Here is a 12,585-nt window from a genome sequence, read left to right as displayed (position 1 = left end):
CAGTATATTTTTCATTCCTATAATGAAGTACCTGAGTCAGGATAAGCTTATCAGGATAAGTTTATTAACAAAAGAGGTTTATTTAGCTTACATTTCTAGAGGTTCAAAGTACAAGATGGGGTAACCCCACTGATTCAGCCTCAGGTGAGGGTCTAATGGCAGAACAGTGGGAATGCTAACGGGAGTAAGAGATCACACCTCAGAATAAACAGCCAGTGAGTGACTCGGCTCAGGGTCACTTTTATTACAATTTGCATTCTCTTTCTGAGAGCATACTCCCAATGACCTAAGGACCTCCCACTAGGCCCCTACTTAAAGTTTCCACCAACTCTCAGTCCCATCACAGTACGGACTAAGGTCCCAGCATATGAACCTTTGAGAGACATACTCAAATCATATCCAAATTATAGAACTGTGCGTCTATTTACCTAGGCACACATGCATGTATGTATCTAACTCTCTCATCATCTAGCTTCTATTTGCTGATGCCATGAATTTATAACTGATCATGGTTTCCTCTTTCTTTTGCCCACAAGGAAACTGAATTTGTAGCTCTGTAGAATAGGATTGGTGCCTTTCTGAATGCTGATCATACTCCTCACTTTATTTTTTTTTCCTGTGTCAGATATATTCATTCAGGTTGCCTCACATTAAATTTTTTTTTAATTGTAGATGGACACAATACCTTTATTTTCTATTTATGTTTCTGTATGTGGTGCTGAGGATGGAACCCAGGGCCTCCCACAAGCCAGGCAAGCACTCACCACTGAGCTACAGCCCCAGCCCCAAGGTTGCTTCACATTTGGATAAAATTGGGCACAGGCTGAAAAATCCTAACAGTCTGATGTACAGAACAGTACAATGTGCTGCCATGTGAAGTCATGAGCTCCCGGTCACCAGAGGTGTGTAAGAGGAGGTTGGAGGACCATCTGTCTTTAAGAGCTCTGAGATGTTCTGATTCTGTGTGTTGGAAATAGGTCATTCCTCTCATTGTGCCCACAGCCGGCTCCCAACAAGCTGCACCCTTGTGCTCACAATAAAACCCTCGTCCTCTCCTAGGCCTGAGGTCCATTGGCTGCTCAGACTAATGAGACTCTGGGGCCTGGGGATGCAGGCTGCCTGGTACTAGGGAAACAGTGCAGATGACATTAATAACATGTGACTAGCAGTGGATTGATTGGGTAAGCAGATGTTAAGGTTTTGGCTGGTAATGATTCATTACTATTTGGGAAAAACCTGATAGGGATGCTCTCACTCTGAGAATTAATTAGTTTATGCTTCATCAGTCGTATTGAGCAGAGTGTAAATGGCTCTTCTGAGTACAGGGCTCTCCAGTTAGAGGAATTAGTATTCTTCCCACCTAGCAAGACATGAGAGCAGGGAGCTTCCTTCCACGGAAGAGCTGGCAGTGGGGAGAGGAGGAAAGAGGAGACAGAGGAGCAGGCCCTTGCTTTCCCAGCGTCCCCCCTTTTCCTCTTCTGCTTAACATCTGGGGATGCCTCGTTGCTTTTTCCAATCCATGCTAGAGTGGAGCTCTTCTGCAGCTCAATTGTGGAGGGAGACCATGTGACCGTGGCTGGGCCAATCGGTGCACTGAATTGCTTGGGCCAGAGATTGGTTTAGGAATGTGTATGGGTGGCCCAAACGGACATCATGAGGTTCAGTGAGACATTTGCTTGGAATCTGGGCAAAGCCATTTTTTTTGACTTTTCTTGGAGAGAATGTGAGTGGAAGCTTCAGCAGCCATTTTGGTGTTGTTTGTTTTGAGGTGAGGGTGTGGGTCTCCCTATGTTGACCAGGCAGGCCTCAAACTCCTGGATTTAAGGTAGCCTCAGCTTCCTGAGTAGCTAGGAATACAGATGTGGGCAACTACCCCTGGCTGCGTTTTGTCATTCCAGTCCCTAAGCCATCGAGGGAGTCACTCCCAGTCTTTGAACCTCCCCCACTGGTACCCCTGGAACATAGACAACTGTCCCCACTGAGACCTGTTCAAATTGTAGATTTGCAAGTAAAATAAGACTACAGTTTAAAGGCACCAAGTTTGTGGTGACTTGTTACACAGCAACAGGTAACTGGAACAGGTCAACCTCTCCAGTTTGGAGTCTAGACTAATCTTTCTTTGTTGCTCATCATCTTAATCCTCACAAGCTGGGCTGGGTGGTGCAGGTCTGTTATCTCAGCTACCCAGGAGGCTAAGACATGATGGTTTGAACCCAGAAGTCCAAGGTCAGCCTGGGCAAAGTGGTGAGACTCTTTCTCTCAAACAAATAAAAAGTCTTCCTAAGATTGCAGGAAAAAAACCAGCACCTTCTTGTGGTATTCAAGAACTTTCTGGATCTACCTCTGATATCTCCCTGCCCTTCCTCCCAGGAATCCTGTCTGGCCTGCGGCTCCTCAAGCAGCGGGTGCTCTCCAGGCCTCTGCGTGGCACCTGCTCTTCCCTTCATCTGGACTGCCTGCCCTTTGACTGTCAGGTGACCCTCCATGGTGAAGCCACAGTTTTCTTCTTTCTGTTTCTTGAACTCCTCGTAGTCAAATGTTAGATCTCTTAGATGAATCACTGTAGTCTCCCTTTCGACTATTTTTTTGTACATTTTCTTTGTTTCATTTGGTGGAGGATTTTCTTGATTCTATCTTCTAATTCTTACGGAAAACTTTTTAATTTTTTTCCTCCACATTTTTTATTGGTGCACTACAGTTGTACCTATTGATGGGATCTGTTGTTGCACATTAGTACATGCACACAATGTAACAATATAATTTGGCCAATGTCATTCCACAGCTCTTCCCCCTCCCTCCCCTCTTGTACCCACAAGGTCTCTTTCCTATTTTCTACTGATCTCCCTTAGCTTTTGTTCCTCTCACCACCATCTTTCTTTTCCTTTTTCCTCCCTAGCTTCTGCATATGAGAGAAAACTTTCTATCCTTGACCTTCTGAATCGGACTTATTTCGCTTAATATAATGATCCCAAGTTCCATCCATTTTTCTTTGCAAGGGACATAATTTCATTTTTCTTTATGGTTGAATAAAATTCCATTGTGTATATACCACATTTTCTTTAGCCATTTGTCTGTTGGTGGACTATGGAGGCTGGCTCTCTAGTTTGGCCATTGTTTAGAAAACTTTATTTGGATCATCTTGTTTTACATTCCCAGAGACTTATTTTTTGGTTCTGCTTTTTGTCAAACATCAAACTTGCTTCATGTCTTATATTTCTTATTTCATGAGTGAAATATCTTCTTGAATCTCTCTGCTTTTCTGTTTGTTGAACAATCATAGATTCAACAAAGATTCTTTGCTTGACCAAACTTTAGTCAGGTTCCTGGAGTTTGTCCTCAACCCGTCTTGTATTTCCTTGTCAAATCTAGTTGTAGCCAAGAACCCTGCTAAATCAGTTTAGCAAGAATCCCTTGCTCTTGAGTCAGAGAAATGCAAATCAAAACCACCCTAAGATACCATCTCACTCCAGTAAGATTGGCAGCCATTATGAAGTCAAACAACAAGTGCTGGCGAGGATGTGGGGAAAAGGGTACACTTGTACATTGCTGCTGGGACTGCAAATTGGTGCAGCCAATTTGGAAAGCAGTATGGAGATTTCTTGGAAAGCTGGGAATGGAGCCACCATTTGACCCAGCTATTCCCCTTCTCGGTCTATTCCCTAAAGACCTAAAAAGAGCATGCTACAGGGACACTGCTACATCGATGTTCATAGCAGCTCAATTCACAATAGCAAGACTGTGGAACCAACCTAGATGCCCTTCAATAGACGAATGGATAAAAAAATGTGGCATTTATACACAATGGAGTATTACTCTGCATTAAAAAATGACAAAATCATAGAATTTGCAGGGAAATGGATGGCATTAGAGCAGATTATGCTAAGTGAAGCTAGCCAATCCCTAAAAAACAAATGCCAAATGTCTTCTTTGATATAAGGAGAGTAACTAAGAACAGAGTAGGGACGAAGAGCATGGGAAGAAGATTAACATTAAACAGGGTTGAGAGGTGGGAGGGAAAGGGAGAGAGAAGGGAAATTGCATGGAAATGGAAGGAGACCCTCAGGGTTATACAAAAGTACATACAAGAGGAAGTGAGGGGAAAGGGAAAAATAATACAAGGGGGAGAAATGAATGACAGTAGAGGGGGTGGAGAGAGAAGAGGGGAAGGGAGGGGAGGGGGGATAGTAGAGGATAGGAAAGGCAGCAGAACACAACAGACACTAGTATGGCAATATGTAATCAATGGATGTGTAACTGATGTGATTCTGCAATCTGTATATGGGGTAAAAATGGGAGTTCATAACCCACTTGAATCAAAGTGTGAAATATGATATGTCAAGAACTATGTAATGTTTTGAACAACCAACAATAAAAAATTAAAAAAAAAAAAAAAGAATCCCTTGCTCTTGATACTTGATCACCCTCAAATCTGACCAGAATTCCTCATTCCATACTTTTGGTATCTGATCACCTTCAGCAAATATCCTGTTAGGTTGAGGTAGCCAGAATTCTTCCTAGTTTTGATGTCTCATCTTAGCAATATTCCATCTCCTGCCCTCCTGCTTCCTGACTATAAATACCCTCTTAGCCCAGCTCTATTCACAAGGGAGCACAATTCCATGCTGGGGTCTTTTTGCCCCATTGCAGTAGTTCCAAATAAAATTTGCTTTCATTCACCCATTTAGCTTCTGTCTGGCTTTCTTCTTCATCTTTTTAAAAATACACTTCTTCATGGGTCTATTTTTCTCTATCTCTTGTTCTCTTGCTTTCATGTTGGGAGCTTGCTTCAAATGTCTGCTGATCCTTCGCTATCCATTTGTGTATAAGAGAGAGAGGGGCTTCGGATCTCTGAGGACATAGGGATTGTGTCGATTAGAGTTAAGGGCACAGATGTTAAGCAAAGGGATGGAAAAAAAATATACCATGTGAACAGTCATAAAGAGAGAACTTGTTACTAGAGGCAAAGGAGGACATTTATAATAATGAAGCCCAGTGCATCAAAAAGATATAACAATTATAAAAATATATGGGCCTAACAACAGAGCCCAAAGACATGACAAGACTGAAGGGAGAAATAGACAATTCAACAATAATCATTGTGTCTTCAATACCTCACTTTCAATAACGTATGGAACAACAAGGCAGAAGATCAACAAATAAAAATAAGATGTGAACGATGCTCTAAACCAAACAGGCCTAACAAACATCTAAAGAACACTTTATTCCAAAAAGGCAAAAATGCACATTCTTCTCAAGGGTGCATGGAACATTCTTCAGCTTAGACCACATACTAGGTCATAAAGTAAGTTTGGATAAACTTAACACAGAGGATAGAAAACAACAGAGAGAGCTGATGAAACCAAAAGTTGGGTATTTTTTTTGTCTAATTAGTTATATATGACAGTAGAATGCATTTTGACACATCATACATAAATGGAGTATAACTTCTCATTCTTCTGGTTGTATATGATGGAGAATCGCCCCAGTCACATAATTATATATGTACATAGGTAATAATGTCCAATTCCTTCTACTATCCTTCCTATCTTTATGTACCTTGATCTTCCCTAGCACCCCTCCCTCCCCATTGTGAATTAGCATCCAAAGAACCTCTGTCTTCCCTAGCACCCCTCCCCCCACATTGTGAATTAGCATCCTTATACCAGAGAAAACATTTGAGCTTTGGGTTTTTTGGGGGATTGGCTTATTTTGTTTAGCATGATATTCTCCAGTTCCATCCATTTACCTGCAAATGCCATAATTTCACTTTTCTTTAAGGCTGAGTAATATTCCATTGTGTATATACACTATATTTTCTTTTTCCATTCATCTGTTGAAGGATGCCTAGGTAGATGTATGGACCTTTATTTTTATTTGTTTATTTATATGTGGTGCTGAGAATCGAACCCAGTGCCTCACACATGCTAGGCAAGTGCTTTATCACTGAGCCAGAGCCTGAGCCCCTTAAAGATGCCTGGATAGCTTCCATAGCTTAGCTATTGTGAGTTGAGCTGCTATAAACATTGATGTGGCTGCATCACTGTAGTATGCTGATTTTAAGTCCTTTGGGTATAAACCATGGAATGGAATAGCTGGGTCAAAAGGTGTTCCATTTCAAGAAGATCAACAAAATTGACAAAACTTTAGCTGGAATGATCAAGAAAAAAAGAGAAAAATCAAGTAATTAAAGTCAGGAGTTAAAAGAGGATGTCACTACTTAACTGATGTTTCAGAAACAGATTATAGAGGAATACTTGGATTAACTGTATGATGAAAAATCAGATAACTTTGATGAAATGGACAAATTCCTGGAAAGATATAAAGTGACTCAAGAGTAACAGAAAATCTGAATAGACCTTTAAGAATAAAAGAGAATACGTTAGTAATTAAACTTCCTATGCACTCAGGCACACACACATGCACATACCAGGGAGAGATAACACCTAGAGTTCACTGCTGAATTCTCTCAAAGATTTAGGGAAAAATCGAAAACAATTATAAACTCTTGCAAATAAGAGGAAGGAATGCTTCCCAACACATTCTATGAAATCAATTACCATATTACCCAACACTAGGATCAGACAAAGACATCACATGAAAATAAAACTGCAGTCGAATATTCTTAATAAACTTTTTTTTGATCAAACATTTTTTGGTATTAGGGATTGAATCTAGGGGTGCACTACCACAGAGCTCTATCACCAGCCTTTTTTTAAAAAATCATTTTTTAAATTTTGAGAGTGTTTGGCTAAATCGCCCAGGCTGGCCTGTGATTCTCCCACCTTAACCTTTCAAGTATTTGGGATTAGGTGTGCACCATCACACCTGGCTCTAGATATAAAAATCTGGAGCAAAGTCCTAGTAAGTAGAATCCAGCAACACATAATGAGAATTGACTATATACCATGACCAAGTGGCCTTTCTGCTGGGAATGCAAGGTTGGTTTTTCATCTGAACAATCCATCAGTGTAACAAATCGTATCACTAGAATGAATGACTACATCATAATCTCACACAGAAAATTGTACTTGACAAAAACACAACACTCTTTCAAATTAAAACCAGTGAAGAGTCTAGGAATAGAAGGTATGGTAGATTGAATGGTGCTTCCCCCAAATATGTCCATGTCCTAGAACCTGCGAATCTGACCTTATTTGGAAAAGGGGTCTTGCAGACATAAGTGTCTAGAGATGAGATCAGTCCTGGATTATTTGAGTGTGCCCTAAGTCTAGTGACATGAGTCTTTATAAGAGACAGAAGAGGTTCAGAGACACAGGGAAGGAGGCCATGTGAAGATGAAGGTGGAAATGGGAGTAATGCAGCCACCAGCTGAGGAATACCTAGAGTCACCAGCAGCCAGCGAGGCACGAGAGGGTCCTCTAGAGCTGTTGGAGGGAGCGTGGCCCTGCAACACCTTGATTTTAGACTCCTTTCTCTGGAATTGTGAGAGAATACCTTTCTGTTGTTTTATGGAAGTCTGCTATAATGCAGAGGGGGACTTCCTCAACCTAATAGCAGGCACCCATGGAAAACCCACAGCTAACCTCATCCTGGTATGAAAGACTGCTTCCCTTCTAATATCAGGAGCAGGACAAGGATGGCTGCTCTTTCCACTTCTGTTCAGCATTGAAGAGGAGGTCTTAGCCAAAGAAAAACCCAGCACAACTAGATAAGGAGAAAGGCAGGATTTAAAATTGATTCATAAGTGAAAAATATGTGAATCCCGCTATTGCTGGGTCCATTTTATTATCCTGAATGTCTTGAGGCTTTACTTTCCTTGTTGGCCTACTTCTTGGACAGTTTCCAAAAAATAGCCACTAGGAACTCCAGGCTTCCGTCCTTAGCTGAGCAACGCGAGCAGAAGGCAGAGCACCTTCTGCCTGGATGCTCCAGCAGAGGTCCTGGAGCTGCTGCTTGTTGATCTGGCTGGTGTCCCCAGCCCATCAGTGATCCAATGACCATGGCCATACTGCTTTTGGGTTCATGTTCTGATTGGCTAGATTTTTTCATGAGGAAGCATTTGACTGGAGCTGTATTTTGAGAGTTTCTGTTATATTTGGTGGATACTTTGGCTGGGTTTATAAAAGTCTTAAGAGATGAGATTTCTGCAGGAATTGCTCTTCTGTTTTGGACAATGACTCTTGCAGAGAGGAACACTGAGGAAATCTCACTGTGACCTGCTATGGCTGACTTTACCTTTTGGCTGGAATGGCCATTGACGATTTTACTTTTTGAGGAAATTAGTCTGAGATCACAAATCTCAGATTTGCAAATTTGGCCTATAGTTTTGGGTCTTCCTTTATTTTAGAATGTTGTCTTCTATTATGTCTTTGACTACTTTTATGCTTTACCCGTTCTGTTTTCTTCTTCAGGAGCCCCTAGTAAGTGCTTATTGGTGTCATGTATCTGTTCTTATGACCCATCTATCATGTTACTGAATGGTTTTTGTTCTGTATATCTTTCTAACATTGTCTTTCCTGTTTCTACTTCTTTTGGTTCCTTCTAAGCAGTTTTACTTCTTTAAATATTTTTCTTGCTTTCTTCTGTTTCTCCCCTGAACTCTGACTTTTGATTATCCACTTTAACTCTGCATTGGTCTTTTCAAAGAGTTCATGTTCTTCTTCTTCTTAAAATTTTCTTTTAGTTGTCAATGGACTTCATTTTTTTGGTTTATATGTTTTTTTAAAAAATATTTTTTAGTTGTAGGTGGACACAATACCTTTATTTTGTTTATTTTTATGTGGTGCTGAGGATGGAACCCAGTGCCTCACACATGCCAGGCAAGTGATCTACCACCGAGCCACAACCCCAGCTTCTTCATGTTCTTTTTGAATTCTTTTGAAATCTACAAGAAAACTCTTGCCTTGCCAGGAGGATCGTGAGTTCAAAGCCAGCCTCAGCAACTTAGCAAGGCCCTAAGCAACTTAGTGAGACCCTGTCTCAAAATAAAAAAATAAAAAGGGCTGGAGATGTGACTCAGTGGTTAGGTGTACCTGGATTCAATCCCTGGTAACAAAAAGTAAAAGAAAAAGAAAGAAAGAAAACTCTTGCCTCCCACCCAAGATTAGAGGCGGGGATAATGCAAACATTCAGGATGCATGAAAATAGCACTGAATTATCTCAGAATCATTTATTTTTTCATAAAGTACTTAGAAACATCATTTTTGAAGTTTGGTTAACTTACAATGGTAACTGTTTAAGTAATGATTCTGTTTTTCACGAGTATTCCAAAAATATCATTAAAAAAAATCAGATCCAATGACTGTCTTAATTTGGATTACCATAACAAAATTCCACAGACTAGGTGGCTTAACCTGCAGAGGTTTACTTCTCATAGTTCTGGAGACTGGAAGTGGGGTTGGTGTCTGGTGTGGGCTCTCCTTAGGCTGTGGATGGCTGTCTTGCTGTGTCCTCACATGGCCTTGTCTTGGCTTAAAAGCTCTCTGGAGTCTTTTCTTAGAAGAGCACTAATCCCATTATTAGAGCCCCACCCTCATGACCTCATCTAAGCCCAGTGACCTTCCATAGGCCTGATCTCCAAATAGCATCAAATTGAGGGTTAAGGCTTCAATATATAATTTTTTTTTGTAACATAATTTAGTCCATAGCACTGAGGCACCATTATTTTACCAGGTGACAATACCTAAATTGTTTAGAGAATCTAAAGTTACAGACATCTACTTTACTTTCTGTCCTTAGTTCCAAGGAACTAAGAGCCGACTTTCCTATCTTTAACAAGCTTGGCTCTCATCCAGGGAACTCACCCTCCCTGGGGTACAGTAAAGCAAAGTGAAGGGAATCATTCTGCCTCCTGCTCCTGAGGGACAGCTGAGGGCGGAGGGGGAGCCCCACCCTTGGGGAGAGTAAAGGCTCTTCTTTTGTGTGGGGCTACCTGGGAGTGACTGTGCCGTTATGGAGATAGCCGGGTCTACACAAGCTAGAGCACTCAGGAGTGAACCCCTACATTACTATGAACTATGCCTTTATCCCCCAACAGCTCTTAGAATTAGTCCTTGGCAGTTTTTATGTGAGTGAAACCTACTGCAAGGCGAGTTGTAGGCGCTTCCTATTCCTTGAGACAAGAGGCTTCAACCTATGCAGGGAACTGGCTGGTGACCATAAAGGAATTTCTCATTAGATGACATTTGTTTGAAGGGCCAGTCCCCCTAAAAAGGGACCCCTACCATTGTGCTACTTCCCAGTGCTGTTGTGAAGGTCAGTAGCTACTGTTAATGGATACCCATTCTAGCATCTGGGTGCTAGGCACCAAGTTGTCTAACAATATACATTTGTTGTCTCCTCTGGCAATTCACTTGCCATGGAAGGAATAGAGGTTTAGAGAGGTTGGATAACTTTCCCAAGGTCACACAGCTAGTACGTAGCAGAGCTAGGGTTCAAAAATAGATCTGTCTGACCTCAGAGGTCCTGCACTTTCCATTAGGCCATATGACAAGTGCTTAGAAAATAGAAAAGGGTGTTGATGATGTTATGATTTACACAGAAGGCTAGCTAGCATTGATTCAGTACTCATCCTTGGGAGGAGCCAATGCTGATGCTGTTAGCTGGCTATGATCTGGCCGTGCCTTCCGAATGTCCCATCATATTCCTTCTGGAGGTACCTTTGGGATCCAGGAGACACCAGTTCTGATGCTGCTCCTGCTGCTCCAAAGTTCACCTTTTACTCTCCACAAGGGTAGGCTGTGCAATGGCGGAGTGCTCTGTGCCCTGCTGCATAGGCTCTGAGCTCCAAGGAGACATTTGTCAGGGATTGTCCTGCAAAGATGGTTCCCCTGCCATCAAACTTCCTTGTTTGATGGGGTTCCTAATAATTGCCACCACTAATTGAATACACCTGCGTGCTCTTCTTTCAAGGAGGTTTGCTGAAAAGGAGAGAAATGGAGTGGCAACTGGAGGGAAAATTGGGGTTAGGAGAGGCAATTGGTTTTTTTTTTTTGGTGCTGGGGATCAAACCCAAGGCCTTGTGCACGCTGGGCAAGCACTCTACCACTGAGCCACACCCCCAGCCTGCAGTTGTTTTCTTTAATAAAAAAGTTAATAAAAGCATGTATGTATGCTGAAAGAAATGATCTTGTAGAGAGGGGACATGTGATGATGTGGGACAGGGAGAAGACAGAGATGTGGCTGAAGCCATGTCCTTGAGTAGGCAAGAGGGGTCTAGTGCACAGGTGGCAGTTGGCTGTAATTGGACACCTTGTGGGAATCTGGCTCTCCTGTACTTGTGGGACCCTCCAAGTTCTACCTGCTAGGAGGGAAGTAGCAACCTCTGGGAGGGGGTCCTCTGGCTTTTTCCACAGGAAGACTGAATCTCTGGTGGCCCTGTGCTTCCCGATGAGGGACCTGAGATGGGCTGAGTGACCTCTTTGGGCCTCAGTTTTGGTCTCTGATAAAATCCAGGTGAGGCCTTTTATTTTGCCCAGTCACAGCAAATATTAAACAAGAGAATTCAGACAGAACCCTGGGCCTGGAGAACTAAAGCGATTTCATCACCGAGAGACAGCCATGGTTACCATTTCCATGTGCTTTTTGTGCCAGTCTTTTTCCCCAATATAGAAATAAATACTTAAAAATAGTGCCCTTCATGTATAGTTCTGTAACATGCTTTTAGCACTTAAAATATATTAAGGACAAATTTCCATGGCATTATATGGCTTTCTATAACATCATTTAAAAAAGATATGCAGATCATTCCAGTAGGTGGACTGACAGTCCCTTTTAACCAATTCCCATTTTAGACACTATGTGAGTTGTTGCTTACTATCTTCTACTATAAATAGCACTGTTTTGAACTTCCTTCTGGCTATATTTTTACATCCATCCATGGCTATTTCCCTTGGAAAATTCCATTTGTAGCAGTGACATTTCAGCTGAGTTTTGGATGAGCTCTTTCACCTGCCTGCAGAGACAGGAAGGAGTGGATTTTGGGCAACAGTAGAGAGGTGAGCAGAGAAAGAGGAACAGCAAGACTGCTGGTACACAGGCTGCTGTCTTCCCTGGTGCAGGACTCGGGGGCGGGTGGTAGGGGCGAGAGATGAATTCTGGATGTGGTCAATCCCCTCCAACAATTTAATTGCTGCCCTGGTTGAACACATGAGGACAAGCTTGTCAAACATGAGGGAGCCTTGGGGTTGAGGGGGATATGTTGAATGACACAATCAAGGTGCCCAAAGACCCTTCCTGGCAGAGAGAAAGGGCTAGAACAGACAGGATAAATTGAAAAGGGAAAACTGCAACGTGTTCTGAGTGAAAATGTTTTTGAAATCTAGGCCATCTAGGGGAGACTTGGTTGGACACCAGGTCATCCAGAAAGACATAGGGTTTGGTGTGATGTGATACAACCTCAGGTTATACCAATCTGAGTGTAGTTCAGACGACATGTCTGTTGGGTATGGATAAACCAGAGCTGGTGATCAGGCTTTTGTGGAATCTAGACCCTGGTTGCTCGAGAGAAATATAACACAAGCCAGATACATACATACATCTGAGAATGTGGGCAAACCGAACTCAGTTTCTCATATACTCGCACTCAACAGTCAAACCCAAAGATTTCTGTGACTGGATGTGTGG

The 12,585-nt window shown here is 42.1% G+C and overlaps 1 protein-coding gene and 1 long non-coding RNA gene across 4 annotated transcripts in view; both read left to right on the top strand.

Moving 5' to 3' along the window:
* The window catches only part of Rps24 (ribosomal protein S24), a 356,908-nt gene that overhangs the window by 56,883 nt on the left and 287,440 nt on the right, over positions 1-12,585 (top strand). The window lies entirely within an intron of this gene.
* The window catches only part of LOC114089504 (uncharacterized), a 44,448-nt gene that overhangs the window by 17,798 nt on the left and 14,065 nt on the right, over positions 1-12,585 (top strand). The window contains exon 2 of one of the 3 annotated variants that reach the window (XR_003582177.3): positions 2,371-2,474. The exons of the other annotated variants lie outside the window; for them this stretch is intronic. This is a non-coding gene — a long non-coding RNA (uncharacterized lncRNA). The remainder of the gene's footprint in view (positions 1-2,370; positions 2,475-12,585) is intronic. 3 annotated transcript variants of the gene reach the window in all.

The sequence above is a fragment of the Marmota flaviventris genome, chromosome 4 (genome assembly GCF_047511675.1).
Source record: "Marmota flaviventris isolate mMarFla1 chromosome 4, mMarFla1.hap1, whole genome shotgun sequence".
NCBI classification, from domain to species: Eukaryota; Metazoa; Chordata; class Mammalia; order Rodentia; family Sciuridae; genus Marmota; species Marmota flaviventris.
Note: the sequence above shows the minus strand (reverse complement) of the source record. Positions and strands in the feature narration are given on the sequence as shown.